Source organism: Lissotriton helveticus, chromosome 2_1 (genome assembly GCF_964261635.1).
Source record: "Lissotriton helveticus chromosome 2_1, aLisHel1.1, whole genome shotgun sequence".
Taxonomy (NCBI): Eukaryota; Metazoa; Chordata; class Amphibia; order Caudata; family Salamandridae; genus Lissotriton; species Lissotriton helveticus.
In genome coordinates this window covers 1199534676-1199550643 of record NC_136059.1, presented here as the reverse complement: position 1 = coordinate 1199550643, position 15968 = coordinate 1199534676, and positions in this window count along the sequence as shown.

The following is a 15968-nucleotide window of genomic DNA, read 5'->3' as shown; positions in this document are numbered from 1 at the left end:
TTACCACCGAGGTGGTGTCTAGCAAGTTGCTGCACTGGTGTGGCCATCCTACAATACTGCTCCGAATAACGGCGTGGGGTGCCCGAAGGGGGGGGGGGGAGGCGGCGTGAACGGGCCTTCCTAGGTGGAGGCTCGTCTGCTGTAGTGGGGCGCCCCTTTACCGTTTCAGTTGCCATTCAGCTGAGTTTTGGCCGCTCTTGATGCTACAGCGACAGGCGGCTGCAACAGGACTCTCAAAATGGCGGCCTGTTCTTTGGATTTGGGCCTGGTCCACTAAAATGGCCCTGGGACACCTTAGAACTCGGACGCTCGATTTTTTTTTCCTTTCCTCTACATGCAAAAAAAGGTAAATGCCCGGTACGTTATACGCTTCATCTGCCACGATGTACTCTCCAGAGGAACCGAAAAAAAATATAGTTATGGTAACTATACCATGCATCGTCATATGGAGAGGTGGCACCAATTAATTATAGTGCTGCATAAAAGAGAGATTTGGAGGAGAACCCCCGACCTGCCAGTACATTCATCAAAGAAGTGGCACTGACAGCATCAGAGGCAAGGGAAACGGTCCCAAATATTTAGAAGAACTTTGCAAAGATTAAAATGACATGTTTAGATTGTGGCAAATTAATTTCATGTGGACAGATGAGTGTTACTCTATAAATACAGCATATGAACATCATCATAGTCGATGGTTGGTAGAGACATTTTGACTATATCCTGGACCTGCCCGTCCTCGCCCAAAATGGCGCCGGAATAAATGGGACTCGTAACTCCTTGTTGTGTACTGGTTGCAGAACCTTGAAATCACGAGATACGTATGCAATTTTGAAGCACATGGCGGGCGGGGACGAGAATTGATTGAGTATTTCGACATCCCTATTGATATTAAGTTCTGATGTGTTATTGATTACTGTACTATTGAAAGTTCGAATTAACGTCACGCATGGTACTTGCCCGCAAATGTATATCTAGATAATTTTATTGTAACTGGCCCTGTCGTATTTTAATTATAAAATGTACGTCCACCGATTCCGCAACTGTTAGACACCTTAGTTCTTGCAACCTAATGGCCCGCCCGTTACGTTCCTCTACAGTGTAAATGTCTACTCATCATATACGATTACAGTTTGCTCCGTGGCCGGCCCACGTGGTTATAGGCTCGTATTTGTATAATGAAATTTTCACAATAAAGGTTTTTAAAAGAAAACATGGTAGTAGTATATACATTGGTAAAGTTTTTAATAATAGTCACTGTTTTAGAATCATTAAAAGGCAAGTGAAATAAAGCAGACCAATCACATGAAGGGTAAAAGGTATAATACGCAGGAACGCAGTAAAAATAAATGGTCAAGGGCTGTTGTGTTTTCTACTCCTGCAACATAAAGTGATCGATAAGAATCTCATATTCAGGCGTATCGGCGACTAAGACAGCAGGTCGACCCTCTTTTGCTCAACGGCTCCGTCATGGGACGAAGAAACGCCCTTTTTCTCGAAAAAAGAATATATTTTACTTGCAGGACAGTTGTAAATTTTCCGGGAAAGTACATTAGCCTGGAACATTATAACATATATTTAAGAAAAAATAATGTTCGGAAGTAATAAAAAGCGTAATTTTTAGGTCATATGACCAAGCCTTTCATCATTAGAATAAGAAAAGTAAAATGAACCAATGAAAAGTTTTATTAACAAGTCACATGACCTGTTATGCTTACGTTACGCGCTGCGCGTCGCGCCCCGGATGACTTCCGGATGCGCTAACGCGGCATATGACGCATTACGCGACAACGCAGGTCCAGAATATAGTCAAAATGTCTCCACCAACCAGCGGTCGGAACACAACCCCTTTCAGCAGGCTAAATAGTTCTGTTAAATGACAACAGAAGGGACAGGCAACAAGAACCATCAGTCAAAGAGGGGAGGGCTAGTTCTTCTCTACCGGGTTACATTGGGGCGCTACCGGAACTGATCGAATTGGTAGTCTACAGTGTTTCTGGATGTTTCAGATTGAAGCTGGCGTTAGCATGAGAGCACCACCATTTCGTAGCTCCGTCGTGGCCATTCCGCGAGCAATCATGGCAGCCGCTCTTTATCGTTATTTTGGGCGGGGTGGGTGGCGGAGCCGAGCTGTATTGCAGCCATCATGGTGTGGAGTTCAGTTCATCTCACTAGTTTCGTATTTGTCATGAGGGGTTGTTCTTAATGTTTCTATTTTAGCGAGGTCAAAAAGAGATCCCATTAGTGGCCTACTGATTTTGCTCGATTCCTTTTGTTTTTTCTAACGATTTTTCGTTATCTGCAAAGACTAAACAGAGTATTGCGACTCTGTGTTTGTTTGTAAATAGAGAATGAACCAAAGAGAACCAATTCTAAAACAGTAAATGCTTGGATAACAATCAATCAAATGGAGAGAGAAGCAGGCACGACGTATTACAACGGGGGTAAAGGCCTGCGTTAACTACCTTTCACTATCTGCAAAGAGAGAGTACTCCTAATAGAAATGAGGGGGGGGGGGGCAGCATTCAAAGCAGATCAGTGTGCATAAACACGAAAATGTTTTTACTTACCACGTACTTGACATTCGACAGCTTATGATATTTGCTATTAAAAAACCATTGAAATTCACTGAAAAAACCATAGGTTATAGACCATATATAGTTAGGAATTAGCATTTACAAAACCTTGAAAATTCACTGAAAAAACCATAGGTTATAGACCATATATAGTTAGGAATTAGCATTTACAAAACCTTGAAAATTCACTGAAAAAACCATAGGTTATAGACCATATATCGTTAGGAATTAGCATTTAAAAAACCTTATTTTACCCACACAAAACCATTGAAATTCCATATATAGTTAGTTGCACTAACTATATATCGCGCACCCGCAATCCACTGCTGATGATGTCACATATTACATCATTCATGACATGGTCAGTGACATCACTGATGACATCACTGATGACATCTCAAATGACATCACTGATGACATCACTGATGACATCTCATTTGACATCAATGACCACATCACTGATGATATCATTCATGTGACAATACAATGCATCTCCTCACATTTTATTATAACCTCTGTTTCACCCAGTGTTAAATACAGAGTATAATTTTTGAAACCATTGACACACCAATACTAGTTACTACATACGCACTCACTGATTCCTACGTCTACACACACCTTCACTCATTCACCCATACAATCATTCATACATACAATCACTCATCTTTACAACACTATCATATGCACTCATACACCTATACAGACACTCACAGTCTGCCACTCATCCATGGAGTTACTCACTCACCTAGTCAGTCATGTAAAGAATCAATGACACTTCCATTTTCTTGTCTATACAGTTAAACATAGAGCACCTTACATTTTCAAACATATACTAACACATACTTACCTTCTTATACAATCATTGATACAAGTACACATTGGATCTGCACAGAGTCACACACCTCCCAGCCAGCCACACACACACTCAGTCTCCCATACAAATACTTGGGCAATCAATCAATAACCCATATAGTTACTCATAGAGCTACTGATCAACACATGCAGCAGTTTACAGAACAACAGACATAATGATGCACAAATTAAGACAGTTTAGTCAGTAACCCATGCACTCAGTGAGACACATTTAATCACTCACTCATACAGTTAGTCATGCACCTACTAAATCCTTCGTCCAGACACTTATACATCCACTCATTCTTCAATATGTAAGACATATTTAAACTTTACAGAAACAAAAAATCACTGGATGTTGTTATCAGTCATGTCATCAGTGATGTCATTTGAGATGTCATCAGTGATGTCATCAGTGATGTCACTGACCATGTCATGAATGATGTAATATGTGACATCATCAGCAGTGGATTGCGGGTGCGCGATATATAGTTAGTGCAACTAACTATATGTGGAATTTCAATGGTTTTGTGTGGGTAAAATAAGGTTTTTTAAATGCTAATTCCTAACGATATATGGTCTATAACCTATGGTTTTTTCTGTGAATTTTCAAGGTTTTGTAAATGCTAATTCCTAACTATATATGGTCTATAACCTATGGTTTTTTCAGTGAATTTTCAAGGTTTTGTAAATGCTAATTCCTAACTATATATGGTCTATAACCTATGGTTTTTTCAGTGAATATATATATATATATATATATATATATATATAAATATAATTTTAGTCCTATTGTACAACAAAAATACTCTCTCAAAAGTTTTTCTCTGTTCTACCATCACTCTACACCTCTATCAATGTATCCTCTATCTTCACTCTCTCTCACCCCAAGCCCTTTTTTTACTACTATGATCTCCAAAATGACCCTTACCAGATTCCTCCCTGTTTTACACCTCCATGCTCACCACAAACATCAGTGTACTACTATGATCTCCCAGACAACCCTATTAAATTCTCCCTCATGTTATCTTTCATTTGACTTATCCCAAACCTCATTTTTCTACTCTGAATCTCTTTGTCTCTAATCCCTTTCTACAGACTCTTCCCTTCTCCATCTCTCTTTTACTCATTCCAGACCTCAACTTACTACTATGATCTCCCAAACCCACTTCTGGTTTTCTTCCCCCTTCTGTCCCTCCATTACTCTATTCAATCTAACTAACAGACTCACATGTCCTCCGCTCAAATTAACGCATACCTCCATATACTAATACTAATAATATACTCATATTTCTCTATACTAATCCACCACTCATCCTTTTGGGTTCCAGAGTAGCATACTATTTGCCAAAAAGCACTTTGTCGCCTAGGCAGAGGTAGTAAGCGCTATATAAATACATTCCCAGTGTCCCTGGGGATGGATTTACAGCTGTTCCCTGTACAGTAACTCTCTTACATCCAGCGTATATCCTATCCTCGGCATCAGTGACAAAAGTGCTGCATTCGGGTTAAGGGTTTATTAAACATTCAATTACAGAGCAGAAAGTCTCCCCAATATAGCTCGTGTTAGGCTCCTCCAGCATTCATCTGCTCTTCTTGCCAACCAGCCAAACCATTCATTGCAGGTTCCAGAGTCAGCACCCAGCTTAGATCCAGTGTGGTTGCATTCTATTCGTGTAAGTGAATTTTGACTGCATCAGGATATGGTGAGAAGTAGGCAACACCCTGTGAAGACAGTTTTATCATACAGACACAGACCTTGATAGAACTGTTTTGCGTCAGTATACTCAATACCATAATTGTGTATTCGCAGCTTAAACTGGAGATCATATGTTCCACTGTGAGAGTGTTTGTGTATATTCTGGTCCCTTTTAACCACCTCACTTGCATGTTGGTATTATGTTTTCTAAAGTATAATTTCATGGGCCTGCATGTTTAATTACATCACCACTTAATCAGCTACCTGCAATGCACAAAGTTGTATGTGGGTGGATTTTGAAATCACACTCTCTGGGTTCTACCTCTATGCACTTAATCAGAGAGGTAGTGCAACTGTATGCTTAAAAAATTTGGGGGCAACATTTTACAATTCTACAACATGATTGGACGGCACTTACATATATTATATAATAGAATGATAAAGTACATTTTTATTGTACATCAGCTATATTGACGCCTATATACACATTTAGCAGCCTTGAAAAAGTCCAACTTGGATGAAACATGTGTTTGCTGTGTTCATGTTCTGTGAGATACTTCGGAATGAAGACAAAATAAAGGAAGAATAAACATGTGTGTCACCAGTAACTTGATAAAGTTCACAGTCAATACTACCAGAACTCTGAAGTGATCAAAGAAATATACATTTCCGATTGGTAAGCAACACTCTCGATGCAGAGATTTGAGAAAGTAGCCCAGAGAGCCATGGTACTGCAGGAAAAATGCATTTTACATTGAGGAACAGCATGCATGGGTGTTTTGTTGCAATATAACAAATATCGTATATGCTGCTATAAACTATGGTTAGTCTACTCGTAAACCTTGATTGGTCTATTACCTTTATTCTGAAGAAAGCCTCAGCTACTGAATTTTCCCAGCTAATCTCTAAAAAGATGGTGGCAAAAGTTAATATCTAAGAACTGTACACATTGGTCAAATAAAAATGCTATACAACCTCTATTCACATGATGGCATCTTGGTGTGTGCATGTGTGTTCGTGTGTGTGTCTCTGTGTGTGCATCTGTGTGCCTGCATGTATGTGTCTGAATGTGTCAATGCATGTCTGTGTATGGGTGTGTCCGTGCATGTCTGTGAGTGCGTCAGCGTCTGTGTGTATGAACGTGTGTTTGCATGTGTGTTTGTATGTGTGTATGTCTGTTAGCACATCTGTGTGTGCGTGTATGCCTCTGTGTGTGTGTGTGTTTGTATGTGTGCATGTGTGTTTGAGTAGCTTTCACATGTGTACAAACTTGCTGTAGCTAACCATGGTTCAACAGAGGCTAATAAGAAGTAGAGTAGGCCCGATTCGTAACACGTGTGTAAATTCCTAAAGTGCATGTGTGTAAATCCAATCGCATAATGAACTTGCAGAAATGTGCCAAGACCCATTTTGTACATCTACTGTTTTATTGTTGGATGTCCATCATATTTCAACAATCTTTGCTGTGAGCTACATGTGCTGGAAGACGGTGTTCATAATGTTGGTACTTATTTATTTTTATGTCATGTTTCAAAAATGTACAATATTTTTCTTTGAGCGATGCTAAAACACATGATGTTCTTGCCTTTATTAGCAGTTTGTTTTCCCTGCCTTCAGTGAATTATCCTGGGTTGTTGTGCCATTGCAAATCACGAAGAATCCACCCTGTGACCCCTTGTCACTCCAACATAGCGTACAGATTAATGGTTAAAGTGACGCTGAGAAGGTCAAAGCGGTCACAGTTAAGGGGAAAGTAATGAAAGACAACATAAAAAAAGTACAATTAAGCTCGAAGGAGATGACTCGTATGGGATTTGGAGACAGTTAAAAATTAACGATTAATATCTGCGACAAAGCCACCTCCCAATAAAATAAGCCTTTTCCCGACAGTAGACTTCTCTTCCCTCCCCCACAAGTGTAAGGTTCCACCCATTTAACAAGATTTTCCTCAAGGAGCAGGACTGCACAGCCATCATTCTCTTCCCTATAAATGTTCGAAATGTTACATCGCATCATTTGAAAATAAGTGCAGATCAAGGAGATTTGTGCTAGTTATGATGTTTCTATTCATTGCCATGGCAACAGATTGGTACCCTCTCAAACTAGGGTTTTACAATGAGCTCTGTCATTAATGTTCCTCGCAGAGCACATTCTTTGCTAAAATGCATTCAGTGCTCAGGTACTATTAACCTCTAAGTGATTTACTTCTTCGCATAACAACGGTTCCCCAAGCAGCAAACGGCGCACGGTTGGAACAAACCAAATATAACCCCTTCTCATCCGACCTAAAGAACATGCGGTGTGCAGGAAGGAAAGGTGGTATCGCCCTCTTAATATTAGCAAAATTGTTGAGTAACAGGCTGATGGCAAGTGGTATATTCTGTAAGTGGACGGAAATTAAGCTGGAAGGGGAAGCCTGTGCTGTGACACGAAACATTGATTGTGAGGGGGTGTAAAATGCACCAGTCCCGCATACAGACAAAAGCCCTGCAGTCAGGGAGCCTCGTGAAATGTAAAATGCATTTATTCATGGTGACGGGCGGGGGAACCGCGAGGGCCTGTAGGTGACAAGCGAAGGCGAGGCAATAATGCATTTCGCACCAGTTGTGAGGTCAGATCTAACTGAAACGTAGGCTACCGAGGTGCACGTTCAGAATAATACATTTGATTCATATTGTTTCAGCGTGGAAATATCAATTTCAGAAGTAGAACTCTGCCTGGAATCATGGGACGTCAGCTTGTAGGGACTCTGGGGCAAATGTATCAAAATCCCTAGTCGCAAATCTCAAAATGCGAATTTTTGCGATTCTCATTTTGAGATTCGCAAATCGCGATGTAAATAAAAACATCGCTAACGAATTGCGATTTTTAAAAAATCGCTAAAAAGTCTCGGAAACTCGTTTTTTGGTTCCTTAATTGTGAAATTCGCAAATTAGAAAATCGCAAAAAATGGGAATCTGCAATATAGGTGCAGCCCGATGACATCACACCTAGGAAGTGGGAGTGATTTGCTGCACCTGATTGCCTGAGCCACAGTCAGAGGCTGTTTGGAAGATGAGAGGAGTGAGCACAGCAGAGGAACATCCACAATGGAGTCCCAGAAACAACATGAGGGCAAGGAGGGAGAAAAAAGGAAGAGGAAAACCTCCCCTTTACCGCTTTAGATGAATACAGGGGATCGGGGCTCTGACCCCACGCCACCGCCCACCACCGTAGTCTTGAATCCTTAAAACACCACGAATGCGGATTTCAGATTTCTCGACCCACGCTGTATAGCACCCCACCTCTAAGCCTGCTACCATTCATCCACATCACGTTCCAAATTGGCAACCTGGTCCTGATGATGATCCTGACTTGATAGGATCGAAACGTCGTCGAGCAATCATACAGCGCAACTGACGGTGCATCCTCAACTTGGTTCACAAACAATTATCTGCCTTCCATTCATTGATGACGAACCATTGCTTGTGTATATATTGCTCACCTTGTCACTTTGCATCCTTTGCTGTGTCCACCACCTGTCACTCGCGTCGTCACTCTTTGTTTCACGAGTACCAAGTGCACAAAGCCCCCTTGGGTTGCCACCGCATTTTATGCCCACAGTGCTGTTATAACTGTCTTGTATAAAGTGTGAATTTAATATATGATGCCATGAGCACATTTTCAAAAGAGATACTGGGAGTCTCTTTTTTAGCTACCTTGTAATGTCTTGTAAATTCACTTGTATTTGCCTTCCTCATTGAATCCGGTTGAGATATTGTTGCTAGAAGTAGAACATATGCAGACGGCAAACACAGGTGGCACAGCACTCATGGCCCCAATGGGAGAGTAAGGAGACATCAAGCAGGAGTAGCTACACACTAACATTGCCAGATACAAGAAGGCGCAGTGGCAGACAGGGTGCAGCACCTAGGTAACCAACGGAGGGCACTCAGCCAGGAGAACGGCCTGCAGCAGTCCGTCACTGAAGGAGGTGAACTGTACACTAAAAGAGTCGCACCAATGGGTGATGCAACCCATTCATACAAAGTCCACTGAATTTTAGGACTACATGCACTGTGGACATAACATGTGCTGTGGACAGCAACAGTCATTGTGTTTGTCAGACTGTGTGACACACTTTCATCCTGCTGTTTAAGGTATGAATAAACGCAGAACTGATTAAAATAATTATGTTGCCTCATGTCACCCGTACTCACCTAGGAGTAGTTCAGTGTGATCTCAGCCCATCTCTGACGTCCGGCAGCTGCCCCAACTCCAGATGCTGGTCTGCCAGGGGGACCTGGGCCATCATCGTCCAACGTACTATATCAGTATCTTCGATTGGGATGCCTTTTTTCGTTGCTATGTTGTGGAGCATTGCACAGCTAGCCACGAGTTTTCAGCAGGTCTCGGGCTGTATTGGAGTGCTCCTCCACTTATGCAGGCACCGGAAATGGCACTTCAGGATCCCAAACGTATGCTTTATGACACAGCACGTAGATCTGTATGCCCTGTTGAATCTCCTCTCCCTTGCATTGGCTGGATTCAGATACAGAGTCAGGTTGAAGTCCCACACTGCATATGCACTGTCACCTGCAGGGATAGAAACAATAGGTGAGTCACTGTCCCCCCTCACAAGATGTACTGTATGGATGGATGAGTGCCATAGGTCCCATCTATGCAGCCAATAACATGGGAGAAACGTGCAAACTGGTTGAAATCCAGTTTTGTTAGCTGAAATGCCTGTTGTGTGCTGGGGAAGTGTATGTGATGTGGTAGCCTTTGTAGCATTGCATCTAAGAAGGCAAGGAAGAAGCGCAACAGGGCACTCAGTGAGACCCCACCTGCCACTGCCATCACCCCTTGAAAACTCCCTGAGGCCAGGAGGTGCAGGGAGCACAGGACCTGCACATGGGTGGGAATTGTTTGGGTCCTGCGTGTTGGGTGTTCCAGATAGGGTTTCAGCTCCCTCATCTGGTCTAAAATGGTCTTTGGGTCCAGCCTGTACTTCTCATGGATCTCCTCTTCAGTCTGCTGGAACAGAGTGGCGCGCAGTCTGAAGATCCGTTCTTGTTGCATTCTCCTTTGCGCTACAGCCCGAATTCGCAGCCTCCTGGCTATTTCATATGGTGCTGCCATTGTGGAAGACCATGAAGCATTATGGGCTGGTGTAAGTAGCTTGCACCTGGTTACCACCTGCACATACTTGGTGTTAATTGCAATTTGCAAAAATGCTAATTTTAATTTTTTCAATTTGCGATTTTTTCATACGCATCATTGCAATTTCTTTAACTGCAAATTCTCAAATAGCGATTTTCGCAAGCTGAAAAGACGCTGTTTGAGAATTCGCACAGAAGTTCGCAGGATTCTTGCCTTGCAACTTAAGAAGTAGCAATATTAGTGATTTCTTAATATTGCGATGCGAAAATGTCTCAGACATCGCGTTTAGCGATTTTGTATTCGCAAACGCTGTTTTTTTGCGATTCACAGCGTTTGCGACTACAAAATCGTTTCATACACATGCCCCTCAGTCCCCTTACTACATCACTATCTATGGGCCTAAATCCAGACTAACTCATAGTGCCTTACCTGCCCTCCTAACCTTCCAAAGAGACAGGCAACGTAGCACCCCAGAACACAACACTTTGAACACTCTCAGGAGTCGTAGTAATGGGTCATGACCTTTCGTTCTCTCACTCACATGTGTCTACAATGAAAGGAAAGAGTCATGATGAAAATGTACAATATTTATTACAAATAACGTGCCTTATCCTAATTTTATAAACAGAATATTATACTAAAGATCTCTGGGATTAGTGCCTGACCCCATACCTGAGATTATGATTCAGTTGGTCTACATCTGAGCCTTTTCTCTGCAAGCCTCGTTTCGCTCTATTTTTAAAATGTCAAGTCTTGGCTTATATGATAAGACATGCTCTGTTAAAAAAACAGCATCTAGTTCTCTCAATTATGTCTAGGTATTTATGTCTGACCACAGGGAAAAACCGGGCATAATGTTGTTTGGCCTTTTACGATGTTCAAACGGAATCCCAGCAGAAAAGCAGAAAAAAAAACATGTGCAGAATATTTTGACTGAGTAATGTGTGTGAAGCAAAAGCGGCCTACCATGTGTATAGTTAGGCTAACATAAGGAAAACTACAGTGGGCCCTATACAGGACTGACAACAAGACAAAGTTATGAAAACAGTGACAAAGGGAGAACAGTAAGGTGAAAGTCTCAGGAAGTGGAAGGTAATGGAAGAACAAAGCATGAGGTGGAAACAAAAATAGGCATGAGTATTTGGCAACCGTGACAATTGATGCACCAGCAACAGGACCCTAAGAAAAATGTAAGACCTCTGCACTTCTTTTATCTTTTGTAAGCAAAGTTAACAATATTCTAACAATGACACCAAGCCTTATCTGGCTAACGGATGTATCTTTAAATCCTGCCCATCACGCTTGATCAAGATGTACCCAGTCCAGAGCCAGCACCATAATGCTGACATTCTACTAATTTAGGCACTGGTATCCAATAAACAATGCAGCGCTTAAAACTTACTAACAGCAATTAAAGAAAAAAAACTAACATTAATACAGTGATAAAAACAGTCTTTCAAATACATCCTCTGCGAAGATAGAAGTTAACGAGAAATAGTTAAAGGTTCTATGGGGGCACTGGCATACTTAGTCCGAAACTAGAGCTTATTAAGCATGGGTGGAATTTGCGAATTTGCGATACGCGAATTCGCATGAATTCGTAATCGCGTTTCGCAAAAATCCCCAAATTTCGCAAGCTTGTGGAAACATTTTTGGGGCGAGTTCGCGAGACTTTTTTACCAGTTCGGGAACGAGAACTTGCGCATGCTGTCGCAACGGTCGCGAACATGTTGTTTCCACTTAACCAGCCTGCTCCCGATGCCTTTTTCCTGTTTCGGGTCGCAATGACGTGTTAGCGTTCGCAATTTCCTGTTTCGGGTCGCAATGACGTGTTCGCGATCGCGGCATTGCTCGGCCAGCTACCAAAATCTTGCAGCGCATGCGAACAGGGAGGAAGACTCATCAGCGAACGCAGAATCATGGTAAGTCAATGCCGCGCGCGCAAGATTGTATTTTTGAAGCGCGAACAAGAAAAAAAAATGCGCGAATTGCGGATTTTTGGGCAATTTTGCGCGATTGGCGGATCGCGAAATTGCCCAAGATTCGCAAATTCCACGAGCGGAACACATTTTTCAGGCATACTTAGAGCTTATCCTCAAACTCAGGTGGTTCACCCAGAAGTTGGTCAGCTAACACACTTGATTCGGACCAATCATCCTCCTTCTGTGCTGTTTCAGCAATGGTGTAATTGTGTAGTATGTAACGTTGGTTCATTTTGATCATAGTAAATCTCGCCACGTTTAAAGGTGAGAGACTGGTCCTTCTCACTGTAACAACAACACCAGCTGCACTGAACATATGCCCTGCAGACAAACTGGCTACAGGACAAGCCAAATACTTTATTGCCACCCTGCTGAGCTCTGGCTATTGGTGCATCTTCCCATACCAATACATCAATGGGTTTTGATACACATAGACCTCTTTTGGATCATCCAGATACTCCTGGAACTTCCTGTGGATGTCATTGGTGCTCCCACTTGCTCAACCTATTTTGCTATTGCCTTTGCACTGGACTTAAGCCATCCCAATTGAAACAAATACCATGCAGTGGTTGGGTCCGGTCTTTTTGTTGCCGTTGTTGGCGGTGTTCTGGTTGATGGTGTTAATGGCTGCTATGAATCAAGACTCTCTGTAATTTGAAGGCGGCACTCCAGAACTGCATGGTGGGACTCTAAGTTCCAGCCGTTTTTCTTCCAGGTCTCTGGGTCGCTCAACAATCCACCTCTTGAACTTTGAAACATCTCCTTAAGAAAAAGAAATGAAAGTAAACAGAATGCTTTTGCATCATGGATCAAGTAGTGTGGCAAAGATGTATTTTTTTGGATGCGATGATGTCATGTTGCAGCCTTGTATTACAAGCCAAGCAAAGGATTATCAGCCTGATTCATGTAGGTAAATTGCACTCGCAAAGGGCCAGATTCTGAGAATCTGGCCCTTTGCGAGTGCGATTTTTGCATTTGGTATTCATGATACCAAATGCAAAAATCGCTATTTAAGAAGTCGCATATTTGCGTGGAATGGCATTTAAGGAATCTCTAATAGAGATTCCTCAAATGCTATTCATGACACAAAACAAAATAGCGATTTTGGACTTTTGGGGCCGCTATTTACCGACAGGTCAGACCTGTCGGTAAATAGCAAAAACTCAGAAAAATGCTTTTAAAAGCATTTTTCAAAGTTGCATGTAGCACACACACATGTCCTTTGGACATGTGTGTGCGCAACACCTGTCCAAAAGTGCATTTTAGGGGTGCTACAGGGCGTCCTTTGGACACCCCTGCCACCCTTAAAATCGCTATCTTAGTTGCGAGTAGCAAATTGCTACTCGCAATTCCCCATTCATTCCTATGGGCCTCTTGGCCCATAGGAATGAATGGGGAGTATTTGCGAGTAGCAAATTGCTACTCGCAAATAAAGAACATGTAGGAATCGCTATTTAAGTAGCAATTCCTACATGAATGCCGTTTTGCGTGTCCTCAATAGCGAATCGCTATGATTCGCTATTAGGGACACGCAAAATGGCATGTACATGAATCAGGCTGTAAGTTCTTAACCAAGGCATGCACTTCTGTGTTTTTTTATTCGGACCTGCGAGCGCAAACCTTTCAGTTACCTTCTTTACCTGGTCCTGCAGCAGATGCAACAACGGGATAGCTTGGCCCATCATACTGTCCTCCTGGCTAACTTCCTGTGTGAAAACCTCAAAGGGGAGTAGCATCTGTGTCAGGCATTTGACTACGCCCCATTTGACTGCATCCATGGTCATAGCTTTCCCTACTGCATCCCCTCCTCTTTGAATGACACAGTCATTGATCTGTTTGAACTGCTCAAACAGAAGTTTCAAAATACAATAGGTCGAGGTCCAACGTGTTAGCACCTCCTGTTTCACGCCTTTAACTAGTGCTCTATTAGTACGCTGAATAATTCGTAACTGCAACCAGGCTGTAAAAGAATGGCTGAAATGAGTGCAGATTCTTCTGCAGGTGGTTAGTATGTTGCTGACTATGTTTTCTTTTTTGAGAACGTTTTGCACAACCAGGTTGATGCAATGGGCCAAACACAGGACGCTGAAATAGCCTTCGTCTGACATGGCCTTGACTATGTTACTGCCATTGTACGTGGCAACAAATCTAGTTCTGAGACCACTGGGTCACAGCCATTCATACAACTCGCTGTTAAATTTGTCCAACATGTTTACAGCTGTATCTGATTTCTTCATGGTGAACATGGCCACTGCTGCATGCCACCAAATGCTCTTAAAACTTTTTTCAGGGTCAGGACCTGCATATATCTTTTGCTTTATCCCCCTAAAAGAGATTCAGTGTGCAGTGATGCAAATGTAATCATTTGCCTGACAACTGGTCCACATGTCGTTCATTAGGTGGATAGTGGGAAAAACACTTTGATGCAAAGCTTGTCCAACCAACTGCAGTAAATCGTGATGCAGTGCTGGAACAGCAACTCTGGCAAAATAAGCCTGACTTCGTACCTTCAATTCCAGGCAGATGGCTGCCACAAATTCTAATAATCCAACCCCTTCCACAAAAAACAAGCATTTGCAATGCAATAGGTCTCGCATTATAAAAGTTTGAGCTTTTGGCATTGCTAATAATAATGCAACACCAATAGCTCAAACGTTCAGGAATGCCAGACCTATTGCATTACAAATGCTTGGTTTGTCTTAAAATAGATGATGGATTTAATGAATTTGCGAGATGTGTAAAACTGAACTTGTAGCCTTTATAGGGTTTAAGAATGTAAGTCATTTTTATGTGTGATATGTCTATCTTAAAATCAATAAAGACATTTAAACATAAATAAACAAAGTCACAATACAAGGCAGCACAAAATGTTCTAATCGCAAAGGATTTCCAGGAATATGTGTAATGAGAGACACCACTTTATCCCTCTCTCTTCTCTGAACAAAAAGGAAGGATTATTCTGCTATTTCCTCATAGCAAACAATTCAAAGAAATAATATATTCCCTCTCTAGAGTACATCCTTGTTTGAATGCTCCTTTCTCTTCACCTTCTCTGCTCCATGCTACCCGTCATGTCAGTGGTCAGCTTGGCAGTGCACACCCCTCACCAAGCACTTATAAATTAAGTCCAATTGTAGATAGCCATTGACAATGCAAAATGTTAGCTCCTGTTCAACTTAGTGCAAATGCACATCTGAATAACTAAGACTGTTGTGAATATTTAGAATTGGAAATGTTTCAATGGTGGAAATATTGGACGGTAGATTAAGCATTACTATGGTCTGTGAAGAAGGGGTAGTGGTTCATCTAGGTTTTCCAGTCACTCCTGTTATCCCCTTTAGGGCACTTTTCCCTAGAGTCTTGCACTCTGTTAGTCACCTATTCCCATCCCCATCTGCATATATCTCCTTTCAACTCGTCCACTTACATTTTCATACACAACCCACCCACGAAACTGTAAACGCAGCATTTTCTTTTCCTTTGGCACTGGCCATATTTGAACAGTTGAGTACCCCTTCACATATTTTCCTACTGTTACAAAAGGCACACAAGTGACCATTATTGCTTACTCAGCAGAGAGGGCAATGACTGGATGAGCATATAGGCTGTACACCTTTATGACTCCCAGAGAGGCACTGTGGGAAACTCACACTTCCTTCTGCCTCAACTTCAAAGCATTACCGTGTGTCCTTCATAAACACCAATCCACACCCTGATCTC